The 13,997-nt window shown below is 34.5% G+C and overlaps 1 protein-coding gene across 3 annotated transcripts in view; it reads left to right on the top strand.

Annotated features, from left to right (window-relative positions):
* LOC126974115 (uncharacterized) overlaps positions 1 to 13,997 on the top strand; it is a 250,369-nt gene that overhangs the window by 18,856 nt on the left and 217,516 nt on the right. The window lies entirely within an intron of this gene.

The following is a 13,997-nucleotide window of genomic DNA, read 5'->3' as shown; positions in this document are numbered from 1 at the left end:
GTCGACAGTTGTGTCGATGTTATGTATGTTAGTTGTATTGTTTATGTATTGTGTGTGTATGTTAGTTGTAACATACACACTTAAGTTATTTAAGAAGCCATCTTGTCTCATTAACTCTAATTGAATACTCAAATGATTTTAAATAAAATGATGTCCCAAGAATAAATATAAAACGACAAGCCAAGATCAACGCAAATCTAAAAATCTAAAATATAAAGCTGCCTCAAAGACGATTTGTTTCTTGTTCATATAAAATATTCTCTTTCGCCAACTTTTCGAATTTCGAACCGTAAAGCGGGGGATGAGCTCAACAAATCTTGTGTAGAGTGGGGATTTAAACTACATTCTACAAAGAATAATGTGACTAGAAGAATAAAATCAATTTAATCTATACTGTTATTACAAAGATGTAAACTTTGTGAGTCTGTAGAGGGTAATCTAAGGATCTATTGAACTGTTTTCAAAAAGTCTTTTATCAATAGAAAGCCATATTATTTCTGATTGTCATAGACTATATTATTTTAACTCCAAAAATTAAAAAAAAATTTCGTGGTTGTGGGATTTGCCAAATAAGGCCGTGAAAAAATGATCAAACGAAAATATTTCTTACGAACGCTGCCTTATCGATAAGAGATATATGTTTTGTATATATATATATATACATGTGGCAGCATTGGAACACCAGCATTGGTTACAGATAAAATATAAATCTGTGGAATATATCTGTAAATATACTTTTGTTGAAAATTTTGTGATAAACAAATGTCTTATGAATAATGAATTGGTTTGTAGTAAGATCATGTGCAGGTTAATGGACAATCTAGACCAGTAGGAGGCTCCTTTGCACAGGATGCCGGCTAGATTATGGGTACCACAACGGCGCCTATTTCTGCCGTGAAGCAGTAATGTTTAAGCATTACTGTGTTTCGGTCTGAAGGGCGCCGTAGCTACTGAAATTCCTGGGCAAATGAGACTTAACATCTTATGTCTCAAGTTGACGAGCGTAATTGTAGTGCCGCTCAGAACTTTTGGGTTTTTCAAGAATCGTGAGCGGCACTGCATTGTAATCGGTAGGGCGTATCAATTACCATTAGCTGAACGTGCTGCTCGCCTCGTTCCTTATTTTCATAAAAAAATGTGCAGGTTAATTAATGGACAGGCTATATGTGATGACTATATTCTGCTCGCGATTTCGTCCTTATAAATGTCGTGCCCTTAAAAAAAGCTGATAACAAATAAACAAAACCCATGTAATATCTATATTGAAACTCTTTTTTGATTGCGTTAGTAACTAGTAATTAGTAATTTAAAGTAAATTATAATTTTTTGGTTTAGTTTGTGTGTCCTAATATAGTCATGATATTAACCGATCCTGTATACACCTATAAGTATATACAAACCCAGTATTAAAACTAGAGTTGGTAGAAAGAAGTGTTTTTGCTAAAAATCTTATACATATAATACATATTTGTACATATATAGCAGATAGTGTTTTCATAGCTCGTATTTATATATTTCTTTATAATTTCCCATTTAATTTAAAACGTGTAAAGTTCCCGTGATCTTATCTTGAGTAATTGTTACTTATCGTACTCTACTACATTTCCGATTTCGCAAATAACTTCTATGCTCACATTTCTGAAAATGTCGACTATTTTTACAAAAATAGAAAGAAACTTATAGGAAATAATAGAGATTGGTACATAAGCAACGGTTCGTGCTTCTCGTACGCAGGTCATTATTGTGAATGCAATCTGCAGTGTGCAATTATCAAACACCAAAAAATTGGTATAAATTTTAATACCAATAATAAATCAGACAGAAACCTTAGTATCAATCGAGAATCTATTGCACATATTTACTAATTCTTTCGTCAACAGCCACTTAGATTGCAAAATTTTTCATTTAAGCCAATTTTACGTATTGGACAAATGATAGCACGGGTTCAAAAATACTCCAGGATGGTACCAATCTATGGCTGTGATCTTGGAAAATCTTGATAGGGCTTGGAATAATCTTTCATTTCGTTTTTACAGTCATTTGAAAGCTGCAATTATGCTAAGCTTAAGCGTAGACAGCCCAATGCAAAAGTCAAGTACGTGTCTTATCATACTAAGTAAAGCTTGAGAAAAGTAGCTTAGTACGCTCTATAAATCCCAGCCTAGGCAGTCCTTGCAGGATCTGTCCCTGAACGTCTAGAATTAGGCACAGTAAGTAGTTAATGATGGATGCCCAGGCCTCACCACGTTTTAGGAGTGGAAAAACTGAACTAACTCAGGGACTAACTCCTTTACGTTCACCGTGGACTTCTTTAATATTATTCGGGTATTCGATTTCTTTCCTTTCTCTTTTTCACTGAGATGTAGATATCCTCTCTGGCTGATACATCTCTCCTACCTGGGGTATAAACTGAAGCACTCCTTCATACCATGGACTGGTGTGAACGTTCATGTCAGGGAAGATGTCTGTTCTCGACGGCTGATTATCATTGATTTGCAGGACCACACAGTAGAGATACTTAAAACTGTAAAAATGTGTTGAAAACATAACTCTTCTCAAATAATAAGAGACAGGTTTTTTTTTAAAAGTACTCCTTCATTTTAAAATAAAATAATAGCAACAACAAGTAGTAAACTTATTACTTACACAAATAAAATTTGAAAAATAAGATCTTATGAACGATGCGGGGCTCGAACTCACGACCTCTGGCGTTCCGTGTCAGTGCTCTCCCAACTGACCCAACTTTTGTTTTTCAAATTTTATTTGTGTATTAATCCTAGCAGTGAGGGTTATCACTTTAAAAACATAACAAATAACTTATTACTTGAATACTATTTTGAAATATATAACAATAATAATCAAAAGCCTGTATAAATTGAAATCTTCTGCGGAGTTACCAGCAGTAGTTAACTCGATAAAACTTTACAATCAAATTAAATAGCCTGGCTTGTGATAACTTCCAAGGGAAGTACAGTTTTATTGCCAGTTTTTGAACGGAATTCTTTTGAAAGGCTTCAGCTTAACTAGATTTCATGACTGGACTGTGCAAACTTGTTATATGTTCGTTTTGTTTTACACAAGTAAGATTTTTGATTTTATACTATCCTTACAGATTTGATAAATCTGAAAAATGGCAAATGGGCGTGCAGATCTGTTGGTATCGTCACTGACCTGCGACAATGGAATCACAGGAGCGTTGCCGGTCTGCCACAGATCCTAATTGTGAGGATGTTATTGCAGTTTTTTGCTTGTAATTTTTTGGCACTATTCGGCAGGAATATGGTCAAACAGCCCTTTGAAACACTGTGGTGATAAATGTTTTTAAAGCGACAATTAATCGTGCCATTCATAGAGTATTGGATCCTCGAAAATTCAAAAAAGTTATACTTTGGACATTCGTAAGTGCTGGCAATAATTTACCAATAGGAGGCTTCTTTGCACAGGATGCCGACTAAATTATGGATACCACAACGGCGCCTTTTTCTGCCGTGAAGCAATAATGTGTAAGCATTATTGTGTTTCAGTCTGAAGGGCGCCGTAGCAAGTGAAATTACTTGCCAAATTATACTTAACATCTTATGTGTCAAGGTGACGAGCGCAATCGCAGTACCGCTCAGATTTTTGGATTTTTAAGAATCCTGAGCGGCACTGCATTGTCGTCCTGCTCGTCTCGTCCCTTATTGTCATAAAAGTACAGTCTCAAAATAGGATGTGATATCACTTCTCGAAAGTCAAAAACTATCACCCGTTCCAAAAAGTATGCCTCAGACCTGAGAAGAAGGGGCGCAAAAATTCACTTGCCTTCAATGCCTTTAAGGTAGGGAGTATGCTTTTTTCTTGAAGGTCTCTAAGTCGTGTCTGTTCGGGAAAACCGCATCTGTTCGAGGCAAAAATTTTTGAGCAAAACGCGTGGTTGTGGAATGCCAGATGTCAAGGTGATGCGGATGGTACTTTGCACGTAATTTCCTGTGGTGGAATTCGGCCGCTGGAATCAACCCGAACAGCTCCTCTGAGCACTCCCTGAGATAAATTCTGTAACAGATACCGAGAGAGAACTCACATCTCTACGTAATGCCAAAGGATCTAGCTGATCGGAGATGACTTGATTGTCGTTGATTCGAGCCGCTCTTCGTTGCATGCGGTCAAATGGAAGAAGCTGGTGGAGAGCTCCTGCCCAGAAGCTAGAACAGTTCTCCATGTGAGGCCGAATTTGCGCCTAATAAATTTGCAGGCGGTGGCTTTTAGTGAAGTACTGTCTCGCCTTACTGAGTACACCAAGCTTTTTTGAGGCCAGTTTGGCCTTCTCTTCCAAGTGACCACGGAATTGAACGTCGCTCGATATATCGACGCCAAGTATGCCAATACAGGCTGTGGCAGTTAGAGGAGTGGTCTCGTATCGAGGGGATACAACAAAGGGTGTCTTTTTAGTGGGGAACACACAAACCTGTGTCTTCTTGGGGTTAAATTGGACTAAATTTTATCGGCCCCGTTCCGAGACTTTGCAAAGCATAGTCTCGATGACTCTTACTTATTTTTGGAATAAAGTTACTATTTTATTAATGAATACTTAGAGAAAAAAAATATTTGAATGTCAGCACCTCTGTTGTTGATTGTTATGCATTATTGAGTACTATGTTTAGTAACTAAGGCGCATAACGCATTTAGTAACGCAATTTAAATAAATAAAAATTAAACTGCATATAAAAAAGCATGAAAGTATGCAAAAATAATAGCATTACTTTATACTGACCGAGGAAACTTTTTGAGTTATTTAACAGAGAAGTTTGTTGGAGGCGGCATTAAAAATGAACATGCTTTAGAAGCTTTACTGAATGCTAAGTAGAATGTGTTTGCGGAAACCCACATGCTGTTGTGAACACAGCTCAGGGTTGACTCTCTCAGTGTCGAATAACTGAATCTTAGTTATTTATTGTGTAATCGATTCGTTTTTCTTTTCTATCTTGCTGTATTTACGTTAGAGATATTATTCTCTCTTGCACGCTTTGTTTGTCTTTACTGTAGTATATCGTAAGTCGAGTTTTCATGGATTAAAAAGATTGGATGACATTACCCCACACCATAACTCAGAACATTGTTGTATATCGACCGATTCTGATAGTAGCATTTCATTTTTTTTATTTTGTTGCTTAGATTGTTCCAACTATATTTTAATAATAATAAAAGATATTTGGTAATAAGACAAAGATTCGATAATATCGAAACAACATTAAAATGTTAACTTATACATTAAATCTGTTCAGGCTAAACATAGCAATGCATTGTTAACGACCAGGAGATGTACATAATCTCAATCATAATTTCCTATTATTGTGGTTTCTTTGAATGATTGAAATAATTTAACCCCTTACATTAATGAATGGTCTCCGCTGCGCTCCAACTAAATACTGCAGGCGTAGTTGCAAAGTGCGGAAACTAGTACTACGCCCAAGTGGCCGTACTCGAGCCAGTCCCAAACAATGTGTGCCGTTGACGTACCACATGTTCTGTTAAACTTTGCTGATAGTTAAAACTAAAATGCCAGGTGGCGTAGTAAAACTTTGTAAACAGAAACATTGCTAAAGAAAACTTTTTTTGAATTTCAATTTTGGAACTCTTTGGTAACCTAATGTAGTATATTGCATTCATTTGTCATTTGTTTTTGTGAGTTGGCGGGAAATCTGTAACTCTTGTTACATCCACATAATGAACCTAACGCGAGAAAATTTTCGGTGAATGATTTATTATGACTTTCGTTGTGGACTTACTCAACAACAAAGCTATGATAGGCCTCGATTAGAATTTCTTAATCAAGCCCCATCTCGTGCCACTATTTACAATTGGTTTAAGCGTGGACGTAGCAATCTCAATGATGAACCGCGTGAGGGACGTCCTTTAACAGCGACTACTGAAGATAACATCAGTGCTGTGCGACGCATTATAGAGGAAGATAAGAGAGTGACCTATGAGCAGATATGGGCAAGCCTAGGCATTGGTATGAGTTAAGTCCAAAAAATATTACACGAACATTTAGGTGTTAGGTAGCTTTGTACCAGATGGATTCCCCATACTTTAACCGACGACCAGAAACGCCTTCGCATGGACTGGTGTCGCCAAATGTTAGATAAGTTCAACGGCGGTGACTCAAATGCTGTATTTGACATCGTCACAGGTGATGAAAGCTGGATATATTGCTACGAACCCGAAACCAAAAGACAATCAGTTCAGTGGGTGTTTCCTTTCAAGGATCGGCCAACTAAGTTAAAAAAAGGAAGAAGTCAAGGAAAAAAGATGATTGCCTCATTCTTTGGTCGGAAAGGTCATTTCGCGACAGTTGTGCTGGAAGATGGAAGGACAGTTACTGCGGACTGGTATCTCAATCGCTGTTTGCCTGTTGTCTTGGAAAAAATTCGACAGCAGCGCCCTCGAAGCAAGATCCTCCTTCACCACGACAATGCTTCAGCGCACTCCGCAAAACGGACTGTTGGATATTTGCCTATGGCAGGTATCGAGATAATGAGTCATCCGCCATACAGTCCTGACCTGGCGCCCTGCGACTCTTATTTATCCCAAGAACTAAAGATAAAATTTGAGGTATTGGCTTTACGAGCCCTGAAGATGCGGTGAAAGCGTACGAAAATACCATAGAAGAGACCCCTAAGGAAGAATGGGCCCACTGCTTTTCTCAGTGGTTCCATCAAATGCGACGATTTGTAGAGAGGAACGGAGATTACTTTGAAAAACAATAAAAGTATTTGCAACTTTCTACATTAAGCTGTTTTTCATTTTCTAAACATTTTCAGTGTTACCTAGGTATATTTAAAAATAAGGTTAACCCCAAGATGTTATAAGAAAACAAAATATAAACACACTAATTGTTAAAAATTCTCGTTTGTTCTCTTCTAATTTATTAAAATTCTTATAAATCTTCTAATCTAATATATAAATTCCACCGAAACGGCTGAACCGATTTGTAAGAAAATTCACCTGACCTAAAACTAAACATTCTTATGTTATTTCTATTTATTTTTATTTTATTATGATTCAGCATTGAAAAATACATACAACTTCAAATTTTCACCCTTCTACGATCCACAACTATTTTTGTATCGCAATTATTATATTATTCAAATCCGCTATAGGGTTGCAAGATGGCAATTGAAAACAATAATTACTATTGTAGTACGATATATTTGGTAGGTCTGAGAATTTTTTATTACTTTCTATTGCCATAGCAATACGTTTATAAGAATAACAATTTTCATTATATGACGTTTGTAGCTTGTAAACAAAACATTAAAATATTGTGCTTCGAAATAAATGAGATTACCCTAACTCTATTTTGAACTAAAGAGATTTTCTAAAACACTAAAACGTTCCACTAAACTAAATAAATAGTAACCTAGAATTTCAAATGACAAGACTCAAATGTAAATAACTTTATTCTCCGGCGAGTTCGAGACTAAGCACAATTTTTACGTATTTCGGTTTGGCTGCAGAGAATTCTAACATTGAAATATGCAAGAGATATCGCATTCGTATGGTTTTATTTAATTCTAGCACGACATATTATGAATGTTTATGCACTTGCGTGGTACGATATATGAATACGTTATTATATGGTGTAGCTCAGGGTTGGAATATGATTGCTTTGAATTTACCACATTTTTATGAAAATTCTGAGCAGTTAGAGTTCTTTATTAGAGGGTGGGGTAATTTTATTAAAATGAAAAATTATTTCGCTCGAAACAATGGATTGATAAATATAAATGTAAATTATATGCATTCTTAGATAATTTATACGTCTAGAATCTAGACTCTAGATAGAACCAGCAAAGCATGACAACAGGCCAGGTTTATAACTTTAGTGTCTTTTGTGAATGTCACTTTGTTTTATTGTGTATGCGTTGTTGAAAGTAGAGGTTAACTGTTCGCCGCTTAATTATTCAAGTATTCACAGCTGTCACAGTCTATCTAGGTGTATAAATTATTTAAGTATTTTTAAACTATCTACTTTTTACTTGTTATAACTTTTAATAAGGATTGAAACTCCTGTAACAATGACTCAATTAACATAAGTTTATTTATCCCGAAATTTACCGCGTCCTTACAGGTAGTATATCCGAAATCAAATCGAATTCGAAATTGTAAAAAAAAATCGATATAAGATATATGAATCCTTCTGAGTGGTATAAACTTAATTTCGGCATTCGTGTTAAGTGTTAGAAATGCGTCAAAAAGAATTCTAAGGGAATTAATTTTGGAGAAAATAAATAACTTTAATGCCTTTATTAAAATGCCAAAAGCAGGAAATAGATGAAATATAAATTTTTCTCACATCGATTTAGATTAACGATTGAATATAAAATTAAGCTTTATATATTACTAGTTGAGAGAGCTGTTCGCGCGACATTAGTTATTTCAGCTTCTTAGAAAGAAAATTAAGTACTAAACATGATATATATTGATTCTCGGAAAATTGATGAAAACTTAATGCATATAAACAAAATCGACACCTCCTACCACAAAGTGGTAATTTTCACAGCTAATGCACGAGTAGGAGGGATAATTGGTTGTTAATTTTAGTAGTTTCCTTTAAATAAACAATAGTTTTAAGGTCAATTGTATACACTTTTATAATTAATTGCCAGCTTCTTGCTATGTTCGGAAGTTGTTACTGAATAAATTTAAAAGTTTTTAAAATGCTCTGCAATAAGTCTTATTATTAAAATGCATATTACCTAAACGATGAGGTAGCCTGAGACTAGATCAGGGGTTGGCAAGTAGTTTAAGGTGGGGTCCGGACACTGTGGTAAAATTTTAACGAGGTCCAAAAAAAACAACGGTTTCAAATAAAATTCAGAATTATAAAACACAAGGCCTAAAATTATTAATGTGAAAAACTGAACCTGTTCTGTGCTCGAGAAAAACAGCAAATTGGAAGTGTGTCTTCACAGATTAACAAAATATACTCTCGAAAGATATTTGTTTTTAGAAAACTTTTTTTTTTGAGAAAGATGTTTCTTTTTATTTCAATAAATAAAGGTTTAATAGACCCCATCTACGTATTCAATTGTCAACTATACGATAAAATATTTGGCGGTCCCAGGTTCGGTATATCGCAGCCCGCCTGTTGCCGTCTCTTGGACTAGATTATACCTGTTTTTAACAATTACTTATGTAATGTAATGTATAGTACAGAGCACGGATGCATACTTACGAATTAATATAGAGACAGCTCCCATACTAGTAAGTATCTATTCCTACTCGGTGCTACGAATGGAACTACCGTAAAGCACATTACAATAGCGACGGTAAGCAGCAGCAACAGCAACTAACACAAATTATTTCATTTCGTCGTGTGCTGGGTCGTCTCCTTCCCTCAAATATGTGCGATGAGAACGATGGCTGGTCCATACGTCAACTCTTTAAGAGGTGCTGCTTGTGGTGCCAGGTCTACCTGTTAAAGTTATTGTATCATTCTATTTGTTGAATGCAATTGTGACAGTAATCAGGACCATCATGTTCACGAAGTATCCTTACATAAACAATGTGTTCAAGTTCTAAAGGTTGATGCATCCAATATACGATATTTTATATTTATGCATTTAATTCTTTATAACTTTTCATGAAATAATTTATATTAATTAAACGCGACTCATATATTAGATGCAGCACCTTACCAACTAATTTGTCATGTATATTACAGCCATTGTAACATACTCTACTTGATTGAAAAGAGTGGCCGTTGAGTTTCTTATATATTCTTCTCACTAGCTCAACTTTTTACGAACATATGGTAAATTCAGTAATTTATAAGAAATATTTATAGTGACGGTTCAGAAGCGCTTAGTTTAAACCTATTTGAGTAAAGTTTATTTGACTTTGAATTTATACGTAGTTCCTACACGCGTTTCGAATGTGCTGTAGTTGGGTCATGTTATTAACACAAAACCTGTGACACCTAAAATCACAGAGTAGGGATGGATACTTACGTTTAAAGTAATAGTAATAGTGCAAATATAATGCTGGTAGAGTAACTTGAGGCATTTCTTGTCAGTGCGTAATTTCTTTGTGAAAATTAATAATTTTCTGAAAAAGTTCAAGTTAGGATATCATCCCTACCATCTGGATGTGTGGCGGTCCTCCACAGTGCGGTTTTCAAGGAGCTTTCTTCCACGTACTACAAAGCTGTGGAATGAACTTCCTTGTGCGGTGTTTCCGGGACGATACGAGATGGGTACCTTCAAAAAAAGCACGCACACCTTCCTTAAAGGCCGGCAACACTCCTGTGATTCCTCTGGTGTTGCAAGAGATTGTGGGCGACGGTGATCACTTAACAACAGGTGACCCGTACGCTATTCTATAAAAAAAGTTCTACAGCCAATCAATAATTATTAAATAAATAACTATTAAAAATATATAAATAATTATAAAATAATAATTATCAAATATTTCATGAAGTATTCAAATTCAAATATTTTTATTCAAAATAGGATTAAAAATCACTTATTCAATGTCAAAAACTAACCCATTCAAAATAAAGTGCCTCAGACCTGAGAAGAACGAGCGCAAGAAACTCAGCAGGATTTTTTTATATAAAAGTATGGTATTATATATATAGTATGGTATATGGCATTGTAATCAATGTAATATCGTACAATAAACATTTATAATTAAAGAACCTGAGGGTGTTTACTTCATTCCCAGGCTGTGGTATCATTAAGAAAAACGTTTATGCTATAGTAACCTTTCCCACACAAAAGTTTTTTAACAATTCTTTGAAATTTCGTAACAAATTTGTTTTGTACATTTTCTGGGTTTATATTATAGAAGCATATAAGTACATCGCACAATTAAAGACTTACTAACTCGACTTAACTCGAGTAGTAGGAATAACAAGTTTATGTTTGTTCCTCGTGTTAACAGTATGATAGCAAATTCACAGTTTCTAGCAAATTCCTCAATGTGCTTATGAACATATAGAACATTATCAAGAATATATTGAGAAGCAACAGTCAAAATATTTTTTTCTTTAAATTTTTCTCTTAATGATTCTTTAAGACCTAGGTTAAAATTAAGAGTGAGGCCTTGCCAGATTATCCTGTATACAACGCTATATATTCCAGCCGACAACCACATCTACGTTGAGAGCTCCATTCCGCAAGTCCATTCCAAGACCATTCCAGAGCGTAGCTATTATGAGAGTGCATCTGTAGCCACACTAACGATTACTACTCTCCTGGGAGTGTTCACGCTAAAATATAGCCTATACAGGGATACCCGGCGAAACTTCTGCTAATGAAACTTTAGGATAAATGATATTTATGTCATTAGATACAAGTTAGTAAGCCAGGTGGAGTTATAGTTGTTCAGAACTAATAGTGGAGTGATAAAATATATTGTCTATGGTTTGTATTACCTGTAAACGCAAAATTGTATTGAGTATAGACTAAATTTTAATTTAACTATCTTCATTATAAATATTCACAAGTTCCTACAAATATTTTTTTATTTAAAAAGGACACGTTAATTTTTTGGGTTTAATGGAATAAAATCATTTTTAATTTCAAGATTCAACTTGACAAAGCTATATATACCAGCCTTTGTGTGAATACTCCAAATTACTCAAAAAAAAAATTACTAAATTGCCAAACTATATAGATTAATGAGGCGTTTTAAGCGCAGTACTTCCCACGGGAAGATACATATTATAAATTAATAATTATTTTGTTTTTTTCCAATAAAATTCTAATATATAAAATTCTCGTGTCATGGTGTTAAACTTTGAATTCCTCCGAAACGGCTTGACCGATTCTCATGAAATTTTGAGTGCATATTGAGTAGGTCTGAGAATCGACAACATCTATTTTTCATCCCCCTAAATGTTAAGGGTGGTACACACGATTTATTTTTTATATTTTTGACATTTTTTTTAAATTATTTGTTTGATTATGAGTCAACATTAAAAAATATTACTTCAAATTCTCACCCATCTATGATCAACAGTTCCTTTTGTATCGCGATTTAAATATCGGTAATAGTACGTTTGCTGGGTCAGCTAGTAAAATATTGTTTCTTTTTTATAATTTTAATGATTCGCATCTAAAAATAAGTAAATATAATATAAAGCCAGTTCAGTAGATTTCAATTATATCTGTATTTTTTGAATCTTTAAAATTCTTAATAATTCTTCTGCAACAGTTATAAAGTATAATCATAAAATAATAAAATTACATACATAAAAATTGACAATTATCATTGACACATGAGAATTGATTGATTGTATATTTACGTCCATTATTTAGTTCTAGCTAAAACTGCTTCACGTGTTACTAAAATGATGTGTAAACGAAATTTCGTTAAGCCATCCCTACTCTGTGATTTTAGGTGTCACAAGTTTTGTGCTACGCGCCATCTTGTTTTCATAACATGACCCAACTACATTCTCTCGGTCATTCGAAACGCGTGTAGGAAATAAGTATAAAATCAAATAAACTTTATTCAAATAGGTTTAAACTAAGCGCTTCTGAATCGTCACTATACATATTTCTTATAAATTACTGAATTTAATTTATGTTCGTAAGAAGTTGGGCTCGTGAGAAGAACATTATAAGAAAGTCAACGGCCACTCTTTTCAATCAAATAGAGCATGTTACAATGACAAATTAGTTTGTAAGGTGCTGCATGTAATATATGAGTCGTGTTTAATTAATATAAATTATTTCATGAAAAGTAATAAAGAATTTTAGAGACTGAGCGTTTGGCGATTAAATAAAACAACTGCTTGACTGTGAGGAATATGTGGAAGATATATGGAAGATGTGATTTATTAAAAAGTTACACGATATATATACAAAATTCTTAAAACTAGTTACCCAATTACAATCATTACTTAAAAAATATTTACAAGTTCAGAAAATACACACAAATACTTACATTTTAACCAATAGTAAAACGTTTCATTCAATAAGAATTGAGAATAATATTATATGTTCTATCTCGCTCTAAAACTAATGCTATCGCAGTTTGTGTAAACTCGCGTCGAACCTCGATCATACGATGTCAATGAGCATTCCGCACCTACGCTATTGCTCATTGATTAAAATTGCATGAATAGCGATCGACGCCCGAGTCCCGACGCGTCATACGAGGACGCTCGGCCTTGCTATGCGGTTGTGTTACGCGGAGCATATGACTGATCACGTGAGTATATCTGCGGTCGTCGAGAGAAAGTACGATGCTTGAAACTTCACTGAGATGACTACTGGTGATCTGTATGATTCTATGAGTTGATGTACAGCATTATGAATTAATGGTTCTTATCAGAGCTAATATTACGTTATACAAAATAAAATTTTCTTATCAGAGCTAATATTACGTTATATAAAATAAAATGTTCTTGTCCGAACGAATCTTTCGGCATACGCTTATTACAGTTATTATGCACGATTACTATTTCTACGATCTATAATGCTACGTTACAAGTTGGATATTAGACATTTGTATTAATTGATATTATTGGTTGTAGGTACAGCTACAGAATTAAATGCATAAATATAAATTATCGTATATTGGATGCATCAGCCTTTCAATTTTAAGCTACGAAAATGTTCAAAATAAGTGCAACCGTGTCAGGATTATGTAAACGGGACGGGCGGCCTATCGAGGCAGTTAGTGACTCTTTAGTGCTACGTTTTGTTTATCAAACACTGCCAGTGGTTGCGAGTGTTCGCTTTGTTGTTTTTCTTCTTATTCTACCTGCGGTTCGTTGTTGTGATTATGCCAAGGTTCACAAAATGCGAAATTTTAAAGCATTACTCGTGAAAAGTTTTTCTATAAAGTCTTATTATAAAAACAAAGACAATTCTGCACTAATTAAAATATAAAGCTCTTTCGGCCATGACCGCGACTTTGTCAGTATTTTTATTCTAGATGTTTAAGTACATGATGAAGTTTAGCGTCTAAGTTCTTGCCAAAAGGTCACACATTATTGGGAA

The sequence above is a fragment of the Leptidea sinapis genome, chromosome 31 (assembly GCF_905404315.1).
Source record: "Leptidea sinapis chromosome 31, ilLepSina1.1, whole genome shotgun sequence".
In the NCBI taxonomy this organism is placed as follows: domain Eukaryota; kingdom Metazoa; phylum Arthropoda; class Insecta; order Lepidoptera; family Pieridae; genus Leptidea; species Leptidea sinapis.
Note: the sequence above shows the minus strand (reverse complement) of the source record. Positions and strands in the feature narration are given on the sequence as shown.